The sequence below is a fragment of the Hypomesus nipponensis genome, chromosome 16, assembly GCF_054491055.1.
Source record: "Hypomesus nipponensis isolate SF chromosome 16, ASM5449105v1, whole genome shotgun sequence".
NCBI lineage: Eukaryota > Metazoa > Chordata > Actinopteri > Osmeriformes > Osmeridae > Hypomesus > Hypomesus nipponensis.
The window spans coordinates 271781-290121 of NC_140376.1; the positions used below are offsets into that span (position 1 = coordinate 271781).

At 43.8% G+C, this 18341-nt stretch overlaps 1 long non-coding RNA gene across 1 annotated transcript in view; it reads right to left on the reverse strand.

Moving 5' to 3' along the window:
• The window catches only part of LOC146254215 (uncharacterized), a 41862-nt gene that overhangs the window by 9148 nt on the left and 14373 nt on the right, over window positions 1-18341 (reverse strand). Inside the window, exons 2-5 of the long non-coding RNA XR_014731431.1 lie at window positions 17115-17163; window positions 13029-13095; window positions 11972-12053; window positions 11084-11175 (exon numbers count right to left, since the gene is read on the reverse strand). This is a non-coding gene — a long non-coding RNA (uncharacterized LOC146254215). The remainder of the gene's footprint in view (window positions 1-11083; window positions 11176-11971; window positions 12054-13028; window positions 13096-17114; window positions 17164-18341) is intronic.

The window sequence follows — 18341 nt, forward strand, 5'->3', positions numbered from 1 at the left end:
GATTCAAGAAATATGAGGGTCTGTTTGCAATGAAACCATCTATTTGTCTCTAAAATTGACCAACAGATTTATAAAACCCACCAATTTTCCGGGAGCATTCACATGAGGTAAAGTATAGAACACACCGATGTTGAAAGTCACCAGTGACCATTTGCATTTCTGCTACAGGCTTTGCTGGCTGTTATTCAGCTGTCTAAGTCTGAATCTGTTCACAGCCTGAACACCTCCTACTCTGCCTGAAGTTACAGTGTCTGACATCGGCGGTAAAAAGACAACCCTCGTGTCCACAGAAAAGCCCCCATCTCTGGGACGAATAAAGACAACTGCAAGCCCATCAGACAGACATAGAATCATCCAGCAACAACACCGTTTCCTAATTTAATAAAATGAATTTGGGAAACATGCAGAATAAGACAGGGTTCAGGGGACAAGCGGGAATAATGTTGGCAGGGCGTAGAGCAATGTGGTGTGGGGAGGAGGGGGGGTCGGGGACAGACAGAGCCAGCCAGGGCGGTCGGGATGCGGAGGCCTGAGGTCGGGGCCGCGCTCCAGAGCGGGGGCTGTGCCAAGAGCCGGCCCTGAACCGGAGCACCGGAGCACCGCCTGGCTGCACCCCTCAGCCTGCCAGCAGCGCTGATTTATCAGGGGGCCGACGGCAGCCTCCACCTCGTGCTCCCCAGCACCCTGCCTTTCTATACAGCCTCCCTGACGACTCTGATAGTGCAATCAGGGCCATGGCAGAGCCAAGGCAATTTCTCCCTTTCTCTTTGATAACCCCGTCGCCTTATTGAAAGCCAGTAGCGATGGCAGCAGCAACAACAACTCAATTGGAAAGAGTTGCTGTATTTGTGAGGGGGAGGGGGGGGCGGGGAGGTTACGCCCAACACAATGAGAGGGGAGGAGAGGGATGTTAGCCGCTGCTTCCTGTGAGGGCTCCATTGTCCTCCGACAGGTGGCGTGGTTCCTGACCACGCGGCCTGCAGCAGCCTGACATTGGGGCCTTATCTCTCAGAAGAAAGCTGGTGGTGAAGCCACCATAGCAATGCGGTCAGATTGGTCAATCATATGAAATTGGAGTTGTTTGGTTCTCTTGCTGGAAGGCACTTGCCATTAAAAGTAGATGCATACACTTGCATTTTGCCAGCAAACAAACACTGTCTACACAACCAGCCTGCTTCTCCAGAGAACACATCAACCTGTTCCTCCACTGAAGGAAAGAACAGTTCAAACTAAACAGGACACTTTCACATTGATAACACACAACGAGATGCAAGCATATTCTGATTAAAATCTGAAAATATGTTGATTTAAAGCTATCCCAACCCCTGACGTAGTGTTGGTGAGTAGCTCTACTTCCAGAGCTCACCGGTCATGGTGGAGCTGAGATAGCATCTCTCCCGAGGAAGGAGAGAATGGGAGCAGGGGGAAGCTCTATCACCACCAGACTCCAGCTCTTGAGGAATTGGATTCTTACAGTCCTGCCGGATCTGTTATCTCCAAACATCTCACATTCCTATTGTGCTCCCAGGCTCTGGGAAAAAGCCTTCCAGCTGGTTTAACTTAACGTCCGATTTTTCATTTATTTCACCCTTTAAAACTGGTGAACACCCAGGCCTTACTGTACTGACCTCATGCAGGAAGCTGTTGGATATCTTCTGATATGTTGCTTTGTGTGTGTGTGTGGGTGAAGAATTTAGTCAACCGTCCTAAAACATCACAACAAACACTGAACTTTTCACAGGTTTTGTCCGAGTAACGATGCAAGTTACAGTTCAACAAAAGGCAATCTTGGACTTATTGTGGCAATTCCATAGAGATTTGCCAATATTTAACCATGGTCCTCAACACCATCCTCTCTACCTTTCAGTGAGGGATATGGAAGGATACACAAAGGTACACGTTCCACTTCACCAGTTCTCAGCCCTGCATGAATACCGCTAGTTGGGGTCATCTCTGCCGTCCCCGGCCCCCAGCTAAGCCTGGATGTTTCTGTTTCCCTGTCCTCCACCCCCATACCCCCCTCTCTATCTCTCTCTCTATTCCCCCCTCCCTCTCTCTCTCTCTATCCCCCCACCTTCTCTCGCTATTCCCCCCTTTCTCTCTCTCTCTCTCTCTCTCTATTCCCCCCTCTATCTCTCTCTCTATCCCCCCCTTCCTCTCTCTCTCTCTATTCCCCCCTCTCTATCTCTATCTCTATTCCAACCTCTCCCTCTCTCTCTCTCTGAACTTGACTGTCCTGTGGTGGAGAACCGTGCTTCTGGTTTCATCCACTTCAGGGGGGCTCAAGGTCAGAGCACAATGCCAGTCTGGGAGCAGATCCCAGGTCTTATCAGTCCGACCTTCAGGCTGCTGCTGCTTCTAAACATCCTGCTCTGGGGTCACAGTCTCCACCGCATCATCCTCGGCCAGAAGCAAACACCACAAACACAGTATGATCCTCTGGACTGTTGTAATCTCAATTATTTAGTACTAATCAGCAAACACCGCACCAGCCAGGATCGTATCACAGTTCTCCAGTGATGCAGCAATGTAAGCTAGTTATCTGTAAATGACTAGTATGTTGAAGAGACATGACATTTCCTGTGAAGACTTATTAGTTTGTGTTCACAACCTGCCTTGACAAAAATAAAAAAAAGTATCTGAAAACGTACTGCTTCTAAATACCCACATCCCCCCACACCCACCTCCCAAAAAACAACTCTAACTTAGTGTTGATGTCCCCTTTAAAAAAGTAATGAAGATGTTGGTGTTTTAGTCCAGCAGCCGAGGGTGTAGGCTGCGCGGTCCCAGTGGTCTGGCAGCAGCAGGTGATTTGCAGAGCGGGGGCTGTATTGTGAGGGCTTTAGAGGCCGCCTCCGAGAGACACCTGCATGGCGATGTGTTGCCGGGGACATTTTTCTCTCTCTTTCTCAGTGACTCCTTTGCTTTGTATCATTAGCAGAGCAAGGGGGCCGTGAATCACTTCCTCACCCGCCCCCACGCCCCTCCTGTCCCCCTCCCCAGCCTCTTCTCCCCCTGCTGCCCCCCCACCTCCGGGTGCTAAACGGCTGACAGAAGGGTGGCCGGCCGCTGGCAGCAGCCATCGACTGGAAGGGAGAAGCTGCCAGGAGTCCTTGATGGATAGCCTCATTTTCCAGCCGGCAGCAAGTCTCAGCGAAGCATCCGTGTCATTTGTAATGTCAGCCAACAAAATGTAATCAAACATTCCAGCGGTTTAATCACAGAGGGCTGCTCTAGAGATGATTGTAGTGTCAATATAATGCTATTTCATTATCTGTTTGTATTTTATATTGACAGTGTCAGATAAACAGTGTGGAAAATTAAGATTAAAAATATGGTAATTTCATTTCAATCACCCCGGCTACAGTTGCTGGGCCATTATGCGATTGATTACTTCTGAATTAAATTTGGGGCTGAATGTAAAGTTTAATCTTCTTTCTTCTCTGCGATTCAGCTCCCCAAAGGCCTCTTAGTAAGTAAGTACCCATTTCATTTGATCTTTAATGAAAAGTAATGGCCCAAATGAATTGTATAAATCACGCGTCGTGTATACCTAGTGACATTCCATTTTTTCTTGCTCTCATTTTTTCGTTTTGTGCTTACAGACCCTACCACCCCAAAGCCGTGAGCTAACCCTCATGTCCCACTTCCTCTCTCTCTAGTTTCGTGTCTGGGATATGTGATGGGTCTTGTATGTTGGGATTTCTCTCTGAAAGTCTCACCATGTTGGGGGTCCCTGAGTGTTCCTGGTAATTTGGTCTCATTTCTTAAAACTCTGTCAGAGTGGTGCTTATACTATGAAACAGAAAGGAGGCAGGCATTTAAGTACTTTTGCAAGGTGCTTAGCGGTGAAATTAAATGAAGTATTTTATAGCCTAGAGTGCCATTTTGAGAAGAAATATGCAGCGTCTAAACTGGTAGTGCGGTGATAGACGGTTTAATTACATGGTAAATTTTGATATTTTCCCTCTATGCCTCTCTCTAGAACACAAGTGCTGTCGTGTGTCTAAGATTTGCCTGGCACAGACAATTTCACCCATTTTCCTACATACATATATAGTGTAAGAAGTGACACAACTGTTAGCAAGAGCTCTGGTTCAAATGCAGGGAGAAGAAAGGAGCTGCTCTTTGTGAGTCCCATTCAGAGTGATTTGTCCTCCTTTGTAGTCCTAATTATGTGCCAAAGTAGGATAACAGAAGTTCTCAACTCGACCATTATGCCAGCACAAAAAAAGAGGCGCATACAAGGAGCTGATCACTTTGGAATTAGCAAACATGATACTATACGAGGAGAAAAAAATCATTAATACCGTCAGGGATTAGAGGTTCTGATTAAAGGGTAGCTTTTACCGTATGCAAATTAGTGATAGGCATTTATCAGCGCCTGGGCAAGCTGTCTTAGCTGCAAAGCCACATATGTTTTTTAGCTGATTAAAAAACTGCTTGAAGTTGCAGGCTTTTAATGGCGGAGAGGGAGAAAAGGGAGAGGCAGAGAGAGAGGTAGAGAGAGAACGAGAGGCAGAGAGAGAGCAAAAGGGGTAAAGAGAATGTGTGAGAGAGAGATGAGGAGGGAGAGAGGGAGGGAGAATGTGTGAGAGAGAGATGAGGAGGGAGAGCTTGTGAGGCGAGTATTTTCCTTTTGGACAAATTCCCGCAATCGCTCTGAGCGTTTGCCTTAATTCCCTCTTTTATTAAACACTTTCTTTTGTACATAATTAAAACATTTCTCAAGTGAGCGTTTGTGTGAGCGTGTTTTATTTGTGAATTTTATTTTGCAATATTTTTCATCCCCAAGTATCCAGCACAGCCTACATATCTATTTCCTCAGTAAGCACCGTCGTGGCCAGGCTGTCTTCCCCTGCCTGTGTTTGCGGAAGAAACAAGTTTAAAATAAAGAATACGGGGGCAGAATTAGGGGAGGGTTTATCAGCAGTCCACCATTGTGTGAGGGTCTCTGTGTTATTATATTTCCTTTCATATGGAGGTGACCCCCTTTGTGTTAACAAAGGGGAGGAGGATGAAACAGGGCTCTCTGGCTGCTGCTGATGCTGTGGTTCCCCAGCACCCCTCTCCTCCTCCAGGGAGAGCTTTCATTCTGCCCCTTCATGTCCCCGGCTCAGCCCTGTGTGAACCTGCTGCCTGCTCTCCTGGTTCAGGAGACGCATCCAACTCCTGCGTCTACAACTCTTCTACTACTTCTGTGGAAAATGATTTTCTTGTGCACAAAAAAAGGTTTTATTTTGTGGGGACACTGTCGACTACAAATGTATTGTTTGCTCACTTAACATCTCCAAGACACACCTAAGCAGCACAAAGCACTATAATGCACTATAAGCAAACAAAACAATCAAGGACATTCAAATACATTTGGGTCAATAAAGACAAACTATCCAATCATAATCCAAAAATTCTTGGAAATCATAGTACATTTCAGCAGGGACCTGTACAACCCAAACTAACATCAGCAACAAGAATTATATTAAAATGTAACATCTTGAAATTGAAATTGTGTTTTTTTTCCCCCTCTCCTTGCTTTCCATGCAGGTGTGAAGCCAGATTAACAAATAGGAGATGTTTAGTGCAATGAGATGGCTGCTAGGAATGCTGGGAAATTCAGTTAGCATACGATGTGAACCAAGTAAGTGGTTATTTAAAATACTCAAGCAGTGTCCAAAGGCATGATAAGATTTCAAATAGACCAGGAAATAAAGCCAGTATTTGCTAGGCGAAGATAAACATTTGACTTTTTCCCCCATCGACTTTCTACAGAGCAGGTCTCCAAAAGGAACGTAAAAGGAACATTTGACACGTTGAGTCTTTATATTTTATTTTTTATATATTCCAGTTTGTGCTTATGCTGGTGTTTCTGGGGATAAATGAGTGTATACAAGGTGTGCAGATGTGTCTGTGTGGGGACAGGCTGGGCTCTGATAAAGGCTGAGTGGCAGGCCCCCCTCAGGCCCCCCCAGGGGCCCCCCTCCACCCGGGGACCCCTGCTGTTCTGCTGGTCTCCCTGCAGCCAGCATGTCAGACTGCACACCTCCACATCCCCTGCAGCACACCTCAATGCCAGGAGCTGTAAACTGCCATGTGGACAGATCTTCTATGCGAAAAACTTACATTTCTGTCAATTCCACTCAAATCAAAACTTCTGTTTTCACGCTGTTTGTGTAACATGCTCTTAGGATGGAATGCAGGGTTGTTCCAGACACTCTGGCAAGATTCTACAAAATCTACCGTGCCGACTAACGTTGCCCCACACATCGTCTGAGAGTTGAGAACCTATAAAACCCTCCTGATGTCAGACTCCACTAGACATCTGTAGGATGAGACATAAGACAAACCTCAGTATGGTGTCACTAAAGACTAGTGTGTGTAGACAGTGGACCTGCAGCCAGGGTGAGGGCTGGAGAGCCAGGTCTGGAGAAACCCCGTGTACAGTAGGAAGGATCAGCAGGGAACAGGCCCAGAGCACAGAACAGAACAACCAACATCCTCTTTCATCCAAACCCTGATGAACTGATGCGAGAACCAAGACTAACACCAGAGGACCAGGGTTATTGCAGTCAGTTCACTGTTGTCCATATTGTCTATGTTGTGTATACATTTTAAATTGAGTGGAAAACTTCAACAACAAAAAAGGCACCTGTTCATTCACTGATCTACTGATTTAATTCAAATGACAAACTCATTAAGAAAACATATGGGTCTGGGTGAGGTTCTCAAGAACTCATCTTCAGAACACTATTTTTGTTCCTTCTAGCAGTGTTTCAGTAGTAAAGACTGCATCGTAACTGGAACACTGGCAGCGTTAGGAGTGATCTGCTCTAAGAGATGTCACAGTATGCTTCATGAAGTACATTTTCCACTATTGAACAGCCAAGGCCATATTTCCTATTGATAATTTTACGGTTATAAGGTGCTCATATACAGTATGTTGTATTTAGGGTATGATCCTATATGTACATTTTATAGATCTGAATGAGTGAGTGCGTAAGCTTCGATAATGAAGTCTTTCATAGAGTAAGAGCAATACCACGAAACAGTAACTGAATGACATCAAATGAGTCAAAGTAGATATGCATTCCACAGCCATTAACAATTTTCACAATAGCTGAATCTGCCAGATAAGCTGTAGCTCAGTGAGGGGCCAGACATGGGCTCCTGGTTACCTTGAACACACTGCAGGGGACAGCCGACATGGCACGGCCATAGAAATCAACAGAAAAGGAGTATTGTTGCATTTGAAAGAAAACCTCCATCTCTCAAGGACGTCAAATTAGTACAGAGCAGCTGAGACCATCTGAAATGGTAATGTTTTTCTTTCTCCGTTAATGCTTCGTACTCAAATGTTTTATACTTGAAATGACATTAGCAGACTTCCCTAAGAAGCTTTTCTCTTATTATTTATCACATTATTTATTGTTTGCGTTTGCTTGGGCATTATCCTCTGGCTGCTCTTCATACTACAATAGTAAATGGACTGACTGACAATACAGAGTAAATATTCAATCACAGCAGCCCTAACCCTAACCCTTAAGTGTTTGAGAATCACTTGGCTCTGGGGCCCATCCAGCCGACAGAGACACAGCTCAGTCCTGCCCACAACACCAGATACAGGCTGCAGTCTGGCAGGACAAGGAAAGTTTGGAAGCACATATTAATGGAGAGTGAGTACCATGCATTCACTCTCATGCTTCTTAACACACACACACACACACACACAATGTATCTATGTGTACAACGGTAACTTGTCATGCTTTTCAACTGCCGTTTTGCCACTCCCACGGGGAGATTTCAGAATCGATACCGGCTGCCCTTAAAAATGCACCGAGTCATCTGACCTGTCCTCCCCTCGTCTTCATCACTGGCCTCCCGGCTTTCGCTCCGAAGGACCATCACAACCCCTTACGTGATGCCAGCCAACCCTCTGACAACACCAGATTGTTTGGGACACTCGATCCCTTGGCGGTGAATCCCAGGGCCAGGACCACATGTGGAGCCATTAGGGGTCAGAGTTCAGACACATGACTTGATATACCCCATTAGCTCCAAAGGGAGGGGATGAAGAGGGGCTGAATAAATGTCATGGGAGTCTTTGCCTCTTGATTTGGGAGTCAGTGAAGAGGGCGAAGGGGGAGGGTGGGAGGAAGGTTTCTCTAGCAGAAAATGGCATTAAGAGTTAATGACCACGTTGCTCCCAGAGGGCTAGTCCATATGAAAGCTATTTCAGCAGTGACAGCGCTCAACACACAACCTGACTGATTAAAAACAAAATGGTGCTCAAATATGAATAACAGTAACTGTCACTCAGATAGGAAGAATAACTATACACCATCATTTTCAATAATATTGGCATTCTATCTAGAAGCACTGAGGGGCATAGATCAGGAGGGGAAAACATTTAGTCACAGACGTAAAATACAACAGCCACTAAAACACTGAGAAGGTTCAGACAGAACCCTGAGAAGGTTCAGACAGAACCCTGAGAAGGTTCAGGCAGAACCCTGAGAAGGTTCAGGCAGAACCCTGAGAAGGTTCAGACAGAAACCTGAGAAGGTTCAGGCAGAACCCTGAGAAGGTTCAGACAGAATACTGAGAAGGTTCAGGCAGAACCCTGAGAAGGTTCAGACAGAATACTGAGAAGGTTCAGGCAGAACCCTGAGAAGGTTCAGACAGAACACTGAGTGTCGCCGTAAGTCAGAGGTGGTGTGTGACCGACGCACATCTTGTTTTAAGACTTGAAAGCCATTACAACAGTGATTGTATAGAGGGAAGTGTTGCGGCTGTCCCCTCCCCTGTGTGCTGCCTGCAGGCCTCAGAGTGCAGGCTTCGGGGTGACGGGGGCAAGGCCGGCGTCCACGCGGCCAGCTGGAGAGCAGATTAAAGTGCTCTGAAAATCCACATATTGCTGCAATGAGAAATATAATAACGTGGACATGGCCTTCCCTTTATGACGGTAACAACACATTCTCCAGAGAGCAATCTTTTTATCAATTCCAAAAGAATGACAAATGACACACACACCCAAAGAATGACAAATGACACACACCCAGGGCCTATGGGCTTGCACATGAGGAGTATTTATGGTACTTGTGTCCTGAAGGTAACAGTGACAAAAGCCTTCAGACACTACGCCACATTCCTCCCATTCATTTCTCATCCACAAATATCACAGCTATTTCATCATATCTTTCAAACCACCGTGACATCACCTGTTTGCCACAGGATATTCCGCTAGAAATTAATAAGTGTCTTACCAGCTAAAAATTCCAAATCGCACAATAAAACATAAAATTCAAATAAAAAAAATGGTACATGAATCCGACTGTAATGATGACTATTTGTCTCGTGATATGGTTGAGAGGTTTATATGTCATGTAACTAACAATTTATTCAGTGCTTATTGGTAGAGATATGAACATATGCTTGGTTCAGTTTACAATCGGCCTTGAATGATACTCTGAAAAGTGGAAAAATCCTGCCCAGACTCAACAATGCATACTGCATAGCTGGCTCTAGGGGGCGATGCAGAATTATCAGCTCTGTTTTGATGAAGAAGATCACAGCATAAGAGTATGTACATCATATGTATACATAGTAGTGGGGCTGCTTTATCCAGAAAATAGGAGGGACTGCAAAGTTACCAGATTTTAAATAAAACAATATTCCTGATTCCTGACAAAAGCAAATGCTAGAGAGCTTCAAGGGTTGGAACAAAAGAAGGAACTTTAAAGCAGATTTGGTGCTCACTGAGTACAATTCCAATTCAAGGGTTTACTGTTTCTCATAAAATAACAGCGTATAGAATCAAGCTCACAATAACTATTGTGGGGCCAATATGCCAAATTGCAGCAATAAAAAAAGAGGCATAAATAATTGCTGTTTTTGTACAGCATCCCATGTGAGACAACATCATTTCCTCTATAATGCTGCTGACTTCTTTTCATCAAATTGGAGAGCTTGTTTGTAAAAGCTATTGTTTCTGCCGGCTTGTTGTTGCTGCATCACAAAGGATCTAAAATCGTCGCCCCAGATCTGAGAAGAGAAAGTCACATGTTCCATAATCAGACGAGGATTTTAATTGTAAGATGTTCCCTGGCTACTGTTTTCCCCCCTCCTCCTCTCTTCCCTGACAAAAATCTGACAGTAGCTTTGCATTGCAAACCTGTTTAATGAATGACTAATCCTGGAAGAGCGCATTATAGGAAACTGTCACACACAGCATTGTAGCAATATTAACTTGAATTTACATTATCATCCTCTGGTAATGCTGGAATATTTGGATTTCCATTAATGCTGGGCCTTCCTCTCTGAAAGGAAACAGTGATGAACTAAATCTGGTTTTCCCCTCTGCTTAGACAGGGTGCTGGAGTTAAGGCTACACCAAGGAGCTTTCTTTATTTGGATGACAGCTCCAAGCCTTCCCCCCTCGTCACAATCAAGCCCACAAACAAAGGCCCAGCTAGCATTACTCAGGCCCATTCTTAGCAAGCCCATGCCACAGGCAGCCCAGGCAAAGCCAGAGTGATATTACAGCTTTGTAGCAACGCTGTAAATCACACAGAACAATGGTGAGCAGCACAATCACACAGGCCGGCCCAATCAAGCATATCAAACACACCCCGCGAGGAACAATAGATCAGACACTGAATCGGGAGAGAATACCTGCCGTCCGCTGCTTGTTTATTGTTTATCTTTCAGCTCTCTATTGACTGTTTACATTGTTATTCTCCCACTTTCTCACTCACCCTTATCTCAATAGAATTCACTTTTTAAATGACTGTGTTGTTTGCGATAAAAGACTGTTTCCAGGACTCCCACAGGCATGGATTTTTTGCTTTATAGATAAAAAGGCTGCGTTTATGTATAATGGCACAAATGCAGTCTTTTGACTAAGTATTTGGTACAATTTATCACCATTCAAATATCAGAAAAGCATTCATGCAGCAGTGTGAATCAAAAATGTCCTTAAACAGCGGAGCCTGACAGTCACCTACATCACGTCTGACCACACTGTGTAGAGTGACAAACTTTTTCATTATAATTATATTCAACTACATATTTACAGAGGTATACTTACAACATATCAGTGTTTAGGTGAAACATGCATCTCCTGCCTGGTTCACAGCGGAGCAGGAGGAGAGAGCTGGCGGGGAAAGGACATCAGCGAGTCTAAGCAGGCGGGGGGGGGGGGGGGGCAAAGCGATGTTTGAATATTACTGACCCAGCACTTAGGAAAGCGATGCACAACAAGGCGAAAAAATGAATGCTTTTTTAGTCTGGAAATCCTTTCACCCTCTCATATTCAGCAGATCAGATTAAGAGAGAGGTTTAAGAAGATTTTGACAAAAAAAACCTTCTGAGCTTTGGGAAAGGGGGAGGTTGGGAAGGTGGCAGGAAGCCGTTTGTGATTCTGTGACTTCAGGCAATTCATCACAGAAATTGAGTTTCTAATGCAGCATCTTGTGAATCCCTTTTGCCCTGTCAACGTTTTAATACATTACAGTGAGAATGTAAATCATGTTTGAAATTTGGCATAAACTACACAAACTCTACTGCACTCACACTCACCATTCCACACAAACACAGGGACTCAAATACAGGCACACACATTTCACTGAATATTGGAATTCTTTACAGACAAAAAAAAGTTCAGGATTTCTTATTCTTGGCAATAGAAAGGAAAATCGAAATCTCATTCTGCTCCTTTTAACTCGAGATGCTTTAAAAAGGCACAGATGAGGACCTGTGCTTGGGCTCCATTCTCCCCAATCAAAGTGTCTTATTCGTTGTCACTATAAGGAGCAGGTATAGTTACTACACAACCAAATGAAAGCAAGTAAGATAAGCTAGAAACATTACCAGCACACTGACAATACCTCTCAGTCCAAAACACAGTTGTAGCAACAGAACAGGAAGGACGAGGAAGAACAAATCTGAACATGGACGAAGAGGTTTTGTACCTTACCAGCTCAGAGAGGACGCAGCAGTGTTCAGGCTGTAATGGATCCAGCTGGGATGGAAGGTGGCCTAGACAGACTGCTGTAGACCTGAAATTTATTTACTGCTTCAGAAAGCTGCTTCAGAAGGGCTCAACTCTCATTAACCAAAGAGTGATCTGAGAGGTCTCTGTAACAGCTCCTCTCCTCCAACTACACCCTAGGAAATTTCACCGTCAACTTAAACTCTCTTTCAAATACTGGATTGAAAAAAAGGCCAGATTGCTTAGGATGGTAGTTATGTTTTTTGATGAACAGAATTGGCAGGCTGAATATTCTGTTGAGTGAATGAAATGTAAACCTAAATACATTACATTTAGTCATTTTAGTTTTTCAAGGTTTGTAGCCTTTCAGTTATAAAAAATAATCTAGTGTGAAATTATGCACTTTATATTTGCATGAAACTGAGGATTTCTATCAAAGTTCATTAAAACGTTGTGTCTGACTCAGGTGGTCCCCAAACCAGGAAGCAGCTCGGCTCTTCTGTTTACTGTTGGAACCTGCTGATTGGCTGTGATATCCGTCCTAACTCGTTTCCATGGTATAAAGGTGTTACGCAGCCATAGGAAGCAATTTCGGCAGATCATGTTCTGCAAGGGACACTCTCTCCGAGAGGTAAATGCCCCATTTCCAAGACGCCCCGGAGAATATACAAACGGAGTCAAGTACCATGGATTTGTACACTTTACTGTGATATGGTGTGTTGGTGTGGAGGTGGAGGAGGTGTGTTTGTGTTGGTGTGGAGGTGTGTTGGTGTGGAGGTGGAGGAGGCTGAGGCTGGCTAACAGGCTCGTAAGGGTAGTGTACAGTTTCAGTCCTGGACATAAACACCTTGCTTAGCTAACATATGGGTCTGTGTCGCCTGTTTTTGTTAAACGTCCATTTGAGATATTACATTCTCCTTCTTTAATCCTTGCTACTTGTTATCAATTGCTGCAAATCATATCTCTTCTTGGTGATTCATCTAATGAAAAACTCAAGTCAATAAAGGAGATATCGAGGATTAGCCGTCCATTGTGTACCCACCTGTTGACCTTCACAGTATCTGCCTCCACAATCTCAGCAAACACGTAATATTCTGAAACCTGAAGATCTGAAAAACAAAGTTTCAAACTCACACACAACCTAAAGACCACATCTAACTCGACCTTCTCGTCGCACATCTTTAGCTACAGATAAATATGCCTTTTATAATAATACCTCAAGTATAACTAAATAAACAGAGCCGTTGTTTAGCAAATAAAATGCAAAACGGGCTGATTCAAATACTAAAATCATTTTCGCTGGCAAAGGGAGAGAGGGGATCATAATATTCAAATCCGTATTTAACCTTTCAAGGCAGAAGGATTATTCAGCAAAGTCTCCATTCCGAGCCGTTTTCTTGCCCCCTACTCCCCTGCCATAATAATGATCATTATCACCATTGTGTGAAAAGAGGATTATCATATCGTTCCATAAACCCAGGAACACCCCTGCCATTATGAAGTCATTCCACTCTCATCAGGCCCACACCAGCGACCAGGACAGCTCATTCTACATCTGCTGGGTGGTGACAGGTGACCATAGAGTCAGCCAGGCCTTGTCTGAGGGACTTGGGGTCTGGAGGACAGGAAGCTGGGGTCTGGAGGACAGGAAGCTGGGGTCTGGACTCATAGCTATGAAACAGGAGGTGATTAGACAATGTTGACAAGCCACTTGTATGATCTTTATATGAAGTATTTTGTTAATAATTCAATTTTGAATACAGCCATTTAAATAGCAGTATCAGCAGGAACACAGTGTTCCTTTCTCCAGCCCAGTGCTAATCCTGTCTGCTTATTTACTGCTTCACTCTGTGGTTTTCAATATTAAATGGCGGGGTCATTTCTGTCTACTCCTTAAACCCCCATGTGTCCACATCTGTGTTAGGTGCAGTCTTAAACATATGGACTCTTTTAATTAAATCATACCTTGATTCAGTCTTTCACAGTATTACTGACAGCAAGGTCATTAAACTATTAAAGCAAGTCACAGGGAAAATTGTTGTGAGCAGAGTGAGGCAGGAGAGGTTAATTAAACGGCCACCGCTTCTCCTCACCGCCAGCGAATGCCACATTCTTCTATCTGAGACAGGACTGAGAGAACAGGACTGAGAGAACAGGACTGAGAGAGAACAGGACTGAGAGAGAACAGGACTGAGAGAGAACAGGACTGAGAAAGAACAGGACTGAGAGAGAACAGGACTGAGAGGACTTAAAGGTCATGTAATTTGTAGGTCATCGCGTCAAAGTTAAAACAAGTAAGTTCATTTCTTAGATTATTTTTGACCATCCAGAATTCGAACACAAGACGTTTATTAGTCATCTCTTTTAATAAAAGCATTTTTTTCCTTCTTAGATCTAGTTTGTTCTCTACATCTCAAAACCTGGTTTAGTGGAACATTTAAAACAAGATGTGAATCTGTATTGTGACTACAATCACAGCACCCTGAAATAACAAGCCTTACATGGCACAATAAAGGGACAGAGGTAGACAGAACTACAACAGCTAAAGTGATACTTTTAAGACGTTAAGAATTTTATCTTTTGTATACCTGCCTTTGGAATTTTACAATGTAAATAAATCTTGTTTTGACTTGCTCCCAACTTCAAAGGTTTTCTTTTTTGTGGTGGTGGTAACTGATCCACAGGTGATGAGTTGTGTTAATAATAGAAGGTCAATTATCCAGAATTGCATACAATTTTTTTTTTGTGCTGTTAGGTTTGTTAACTGACAATTTCAAATCTTTTTCATATTTCTCAGTACAATTGTACAGTTGTACGTGTTTGCTTGAAGAGGAATGAGAGACGCAGCAGAGATCTTGCAGGGAGGGGCAGGGCCTTGTATACATACTGGTTTACTTTACCTTAACTGCTGTCCAACGTTAACTTATCTTAATTCTTCAGTTATTTCTGCTTGGAAGCAAATACTCAATTTATGAGTGTGGCTTGACATGACCTGAATGTTTTGTCGTTAAACCGACAGTTATTGATGTTTGTAAACTGTCACTTCAAGGGTGTAGGTTGCCGCCATGCCTTCAGTCCCAGTCACCTAGATGCCCTCAGCCCCCTGCTGCTAGCACCACTACATCATCATCTCATTTGGCATTCAAAGCTGAATGGTAAAAGTTCAAGACTATGCTTGCAAGGCTGTATGAAAAGAAAAGCCAGGGCTATCAAAAACAGCAATTCAAATGTGGAATATAACTCATGAAATGAAAGGCATCCGTGAGGCTGGATCAGCAGGCAGACTAGCCCGTGTGGGCTGCTTTACAAGGCTTGGTCACCTGGTGTCCTTTAGGCTTTCATATTACACGTTTTACACACTACAGCAAGGCTTTCAGTCTTGGGACCCCTTTCAGAAGGCAAGGAAGCGAGGAGTTGAAAAGTTTCTAAGAGCAAACAAAGCTATTGGCCGTGTTGCCAGATAAACACTAAAGAAATGTCCCGGTAATGCATTATTCACTGAGGAAATTAATTAATTTCCACCATTATACATCCCTTGCAATTATATGCAACAGAAATGCTATCCATCACCTTCGATGCCAAGAGGGACAAACAGTGGTCAGAGCAGTGTGGGAGTAGGGTTGAATGCAAGGAGGTAAAAATTGCATTTATTGCTGCCCTGGCATTACCTATGCAGATCTTTATCAGGGGGGCAGTGAGTCTATTGTGGCCATTTTGCCGGCCTACAATGGCTTCCTGTGCACCCAAGCTACCGGGAGATTGGCTGAAATTATATTCCCTTCATGCTTGGCTAGGTTGCAGCTTAGAAACAAGCTGCTTGTGGAAGCCAGGGGAAGATGGAAGATAAAGGAGCTTCACATCCAGGTGACCTTTTTCCTCGTCTTTTTTCTCCTCAGCAAAAGCTCCTCAATTGCAGTGACAGAAGAAAAGAAAACAATCTGTTGAGGAGAGGACACACAAGCAGCACCTTGTGAACCGAGGCCTCAGAGAGGGCAGGTCTCTGTCCTCACACAGCACAGAGACCTACCTTGACACACGCTCCATCTTGAATTCCAACATCACACATCCTGAGTGCCCGCTCCACCTGTCCATGTTTCGGTTCTTTCACAAGGTTTCAGCATACATTAATCCCAGAAAATACTGTGATGGTTACAATGGTTTGTGATACCAAAATGATTCTGTAAATTCAACATTTCTCTAACAGATACAAGGTCCAACTGCAATTGGTCAACGGATTAAAGATCTCTGTGGAATCAAATCTTAAATTCAACAGAAGGAATTTCCGGTATACTAAATCAAATCAAAAACATCAGGATGGAAGTGAAAAAATAAAAACTACAGTTAAACTCTGAGTCCTGCAATCTCCTTTAGATAAAAAAACTAAAAAAAACTTGCAAAGAATAAAAGTGATTGAGGAGATAGAGCGTGGCCTCCTGTGGGTCTGCTGGTTGCAGGGGATATGTATATCTGCAGATAAAACCTTCTGTTCAGGAACAGTATTTGCCAGGCCTTTTAGATACGCATCAACCATGAAGACATGGGTCCAGCCTTCATTATACCACGTGAATCTTCCCTCATTTAGCCGGGATAGCATCTCCTTTATTTCACCTCCAAACACCCCTATCCATACTGCCATTCGCCCTGCTCAGCCGACAAACAAGATGTTGCAGCCGATGGTGGCAACAGTTGGTAACAAATATGTGGCTTTGTTCGGCTTTCTCAAAGACCTCCCAGCCTTCCTGAGCTTCCTGGGGAGGGCTGGACAAATCAAAGGTGCTCGACAGACGATCCCACTCAGAGGGGGGGGGGGGGGGGGGGCATGCAAAGACCTGGTCTTGATAGGCCCAGGAGATAAGGATCCCTGTAAGAGCTTATTGCAATCAACAATTGCAGTGACAAAAATATACACACCGCACCATGTTTGGAAAAAGTTATTGCCAAAGCTTCATTGGAAGTGTCATGAATGAATCTACAATAGTATAAATATTTCCAAGCTAAGAGGGAGACATTCTACCTTAGTACGTCACGCTGGAAAAAGCTTGAAGTGGCTTTGATGCTTTGGTACTGAGAGACACGAGGCTTAAGATCTGTCTACCTCACTAGTTCAGTACCACACTGAATAACTTACCCCATCTGTCCAGCCAGATCAATATGGATGTTTCAAAAGACGATTATTTCTGGGGGAAAAAAAAGAAACAATACAAAAACTTTAGTTATACTTTCTAGCGAACAATTAATTACGCTAGCTTTCCAGTTTTCAGTTGTAAATGCTCTGGTCTCTAATTTTACCTGAGAAACCAGTGGGAAAAAGGTAATTACTAATTTGAAAATTCCACTAAAATGTAGCTATGCATAACATCCATTCTAACTTGTGAACACTCTTAGTCTTTAACAAAACTATTGCACACAAAATATTTTACAACCCAACAAAGCAGTTTACATTTTGCAAAATAATAGTTTCTCAAGGTAAATTATTTGTGTATCTATCTGTTATGGTGTGAGAGGTATGCTAGAATTAAGTGAATTGTTACAGGGGCTATGAGAATTGCTAATTAGTTTCAGACTGGACTGAATACATTCTAAACATCTAATAATAAAAGCTCACCATTTGCTTCATCACAGATTACACATGGGCCTTGATAGAGAATTCTCAAATAAATCCTATCAAATGAATAATCAAATGATGTGTTTATTATAGTTTTTATTGGGTATTGCCGTTTCATTTTCTTGTTTAATTGACAGTCTGTGCCAACACATTCCAGCACAATGTGTAATCAGTGTTTCCTGTGAGAGCGCCTGCAGCACCAGGCTGGAGGGTGTGACGTGTTTCAGGTGCCCTCAAACAGGACCTCTCATGTGGGGGAATTACAGAGCCGCATGCCACGACAACAGCCTCACAATTACCTTCCTGTAGAACACACACACACCGGCTTTCTTACTTTCTCTCCTGCACATACAAACATGCAGTCTTTCTGTGCTGACACCCAGAACCTAGAACATGCCACTGCACACTAACCCTCACCTTCACACTAACCCTCACACAAAGTCTCGGGTGAAGCTGCGAGAACAGGAATTCAGCTGGGAAGCAGGCTGTTTCTCTGCACACATTCAGAAGTAGCGTTGTCATCTTACCGCAGCAATCTACCGACAGTTACTCTCACCTAAAGTATGCTGCTTCTTTTTTCAATCCAGAGGCCATGCAAGTCAGAGGGCTTCCTCCCACTGGAGAGATGCATCCTGAAAACTCTATTGACATTTTTCCCTGGAGAAAAGAAGGCCGGGCAGCATAAACACCAGCGTGCTAAGCACACACTGGCACTGATGTCGAGATGCCGTCGCCCTATCAGATTATTCC